We start from the raw sequence: 3,492 nt of genomic DNA, 5'->3' as shown, positions 1-3,492 counted from the left end.
AGCGCTAGCGTAGCAATCAAATTATGGATCCTGAAATGCTTATGTGGTTTTGTAGGAAGAAAGATGGAAAATCCATAGAGTCCAGACTTTATTCTATCTACCTTCCATCTTCAGAGAAGAGAAAATTAAAAAATGACAACCAGACAGGTTAGCCAAGCTAAAGTCAACAAACAGCACTCCGACCTGCTGCTAGCCATGCTAATGTTAGCTGCATGGAGTATAACACTGACCCTTCCAGTGATGATGCAGCAATTGTTTCGATTGAAGATTCCACAGCTGAATGATCAATACAAACCCAGATTGAGTCTATTTGTAATCCTCCAGTCTTCTGTAGACTTTTAGAGTCCCCTGTGTAGGACGATGGGAAGTTTATTGTCTGGATAGCAAAGATCTGGGACATTTTCCTCAGCAGAGATATCTTTAAAAAAGCACGCCAGGAACATGATACAATATTTAATATATATTTAATCTTTTTTATTTTTTTTAATAAAGCTAAATGTCATGTCAAGTAAAGTGAGATGAATACTCCAATGGCTTGAAAGTGTCAGTGGCGCTCATGGCGGCGCTGTTCATATTGCTGCTGAATTGGCCGACTGGCCACAGGGAGTCATGTCAGGTCTGGAGCTCTATAGAGTGGAAATGTTGTTTTCCTTTGTTTCTCTCTCTTTGTAGCCTTATGCAAAGCCTCAATAATGACATCAAGGGTATTCATTAAAAGCTGTGATAAACATTCACATACATGCTAGTGTGGGTGCACGTCCTAGTTGGACCAATGAAGTTGTTACCAAGTGTAAAACTTCTATGTTAAGGATAAATATATATTTGTTGTGCTTACTAACAGATGTAGGGGGGCTTAAACAGGAGATACAGGATCTTTGGCGGATCTGTCTAAGTTAGAATTCTAAATGACTCAAAATGCTCTTGTGCAAAAGAGAAACTTTCATAGAAATGCAGTTATCAATGTCAGCGATAACAGTAGCATGACCCACTTTTTTTGCATTAAAACTTGTCAAAGTTTCCCGCTCAAATTAAAGTACCTAAAATTTATCTGAGCAGTCTGTCAAAATATGCATTACATTTAGGTGATACAGTTTCTGACATTTTTTCAATAGTTTTCCTTGTCCCGCAGTTTTTATCTAAGATAAATCAGTCTAAACATGCTAAGATTTATCATGTTTACTTTTAACACGCTAGACATCGTTTTTGAAATGTCAATTCATGCCCTTATCTTTAATCCTTTTCAGGTTAATCTAAAAACAGGAATTACTAATAAATCAGCATTTTTTTTTAACTGGAGTGATACTTTGACGTTCTTATTAATACAAAGAGAGGGGAAACCCTTCAGGGCTTTATTACTAATGCCAATTGAAATGCAGACACAGTTGTACTCTACTCTTACAGATTCCATCTCGTCTAATACAGAGTTTTATTATAAATTAGAACATGTTCTTAACAGCTCCCCTGGTTAAATAAAGGTTAAATAAAAAAAATGGAAAGTTCATGTTTCTGTGCTGCAAACAATCTATGTTTATTTGTGCTTAACTATAACCATTTGGCAGACAGGTAGCAGTGTGTATTACAGCATCAATGCTGACATCACACTCACATGAATCAGCTTTAAACGCCGTGAACTTCATCCCCTTACTCAAAACTGGAAGAGCATTGACCCTGTTCTAGACCCCACTCCCACTCCCCCTTTCTGTCAGAGCTTAAGCAATTGGACAGAAATGATGAAGATAATTTCTCACTTTGAACTGCCTGCTTGAAAAGACTCTTAAGACAAAAGCTACCAGGGAAAGACAGGGGGACAACAACCCCTTTGTCAGGTTTCATGAATATTTAGCAGTACTTGTTGAAAATGATGAATGGGGGTTTTCTCTGGACAAGTATAAAAATTGTTCAAATAGATTTTTTTAACACCTTAATGTGTCTGTGCATTTTATAGGCACATAATCAGTTAAAAAAAAAAAAACTAATAACTAATGTAACCCAAAAAGGAAGGTGGTGAATGGAGCAAACACGCTTTTCACCTGTCAGTTTCTGTGAAATGGTAGGAAGAACTGAGCTTCACACATAAATGAAAAACCTCTAACATTTTGAACTGAAATGTGTCATTGTTTTGTATAAAATGATTTGCAGGTCAAACACGCAGATCTCTTCACTATCAATGTTACCCGCATAATTGTGTGTGTGAGACTGCTTGGGAGGGGTCTTCAGTGGGGGCCCCCCAGCATTTTGTCATGGCACACTTGACAAAACAAAGACAACTCACTTTTCTGGTCCTTTGCCACATTGTGTATGCAAGAAAAAGTCTGGGCTCTGGCTGCAAGGAGCTGATAACACCTCCTCTCCCTCCCTCTCCTGGGTGTTTGGGTGGAGGGGTGGGAAGGGTGGCCCTTTGCTCCAGACACACCAAACCATTTGAATGCAAAGCCTCAGCTGCCACAAATCCACGCTTCTTGCCCCCCACCCCCCATCTATTCCACCACTATCCACTGGATTTCCCTGTTATTTTTAAGAATGGTGTAAAGATTTCTGTTGTTAAGTTCTCAGGAGGATAACTCAAGCAGAGCAACACACAGGGCAGCCTGAAATTCAGAAAAAACAAAAGTTAATGATTATCCTGCTCCAACTGCTGAGCAATGATCTGCAGCTTACACCGGGGATCTCCGGAAACACTGAGGATCCGAGGATTCCTTCTGGAAGATGGATGACGTCGCTCGATGAGAAGGGGACTTCTGGTGGCTATAGAGGTGGAGGTAGGGATCCCCCTTGCTGGCGAAGAGCTGCGCATCTCCGAAATGTGGGATGTGGCACAGACAAACAAACAAACTCTCAGGTAAGGCAGATAGCGGGAGAAAGACACAGGAAATCAAGACAGCCCCACTATGGGCTGCAGGTGGAAAATCTGGGGAGGTGAGCCTAGGTATGCTGGTCCTCTCCAAGCCCCTAAAAATCATAGAGAACTATACCACTTCAGATATATGAACTATATCATATCAAATCATCTATTCATAAACATATATCTAATAGGGGTGTGCCAATATGTCGATATTGCGATATTTAGTCCTGTGATTGGCCCTCAGTGGTTCTCACCAAGTATCAATCTTTCATTTTCAAATGTTATATTTATCATCCTTTGGTAAGACGTTCCTTTGGAGGTAGATATGTTTCAATACTTTCTGTCCTGAGCACCGATGTGTCTGGCAGCTACTTGAATATTTGATTTTTGTTTTTGTTGTTTACAACAATTTTACACAAAGTAGTGGTTTACTATTGTTAGCACTAAATTTTACAGAGAATTCCAATGCTTGTCAAAGAGAGTATTACTGATTTCAGCGATGTTGCACAAAAGTGTCTATTATTTGTTGCACAAAATAAGACACAAGGTGTTTACTATGAATGAATAGGGTTGGGCACCGATGGGTTCTGATGCGGTTCCGGTTCTACCGCGGTTCTTTTGTTTCGGTTTCGGTTCCCTTTCGGTGCTTA

General features: G+C 39.8%; 1 long non-coding RNA gene across 1 annotated transcript; it reads right to left on the bottom strand.

Moving 5' to 3' along the window:
- Positions 1-470: 470 nt before the first annotated feature.
- LOC118599555 lies at positions 471-3,402 on the bottom strand. The gene is made up of 2 exons (XR_004948953.1): positions 2,659-3,402; positions 471-2,588 (listed from the first exon to the last, which is right to left on the bottom strand). It is a non-coding gene; the product is annotated as an uncharacterized LOC118599555 (long non-coding RNA).
- Between the last annotated feature and the right edge of the window lie 90 nt (positions 3,403-3,492).

This window comes from Oryzias melastigma, linkage group LG13 (genome assembly GCF_002922805.2).
Source record: "Oryzias melastigma strain HK-1 linkage group LG13, ASM292280v2, whole genome shotgun sequence".
Lineage (NCBI taxonomy): Eukaryota > Metazoa > Chordata > Actinopteri > Beloniformes > Adrianichthyidae > Oryzias > Oryzias melastigma.
The sequence above is the reverse complement of the archived record's forward strand: the minus strand, read 5'-3'. Positions and strand labels throughout refer to the sequence as shown.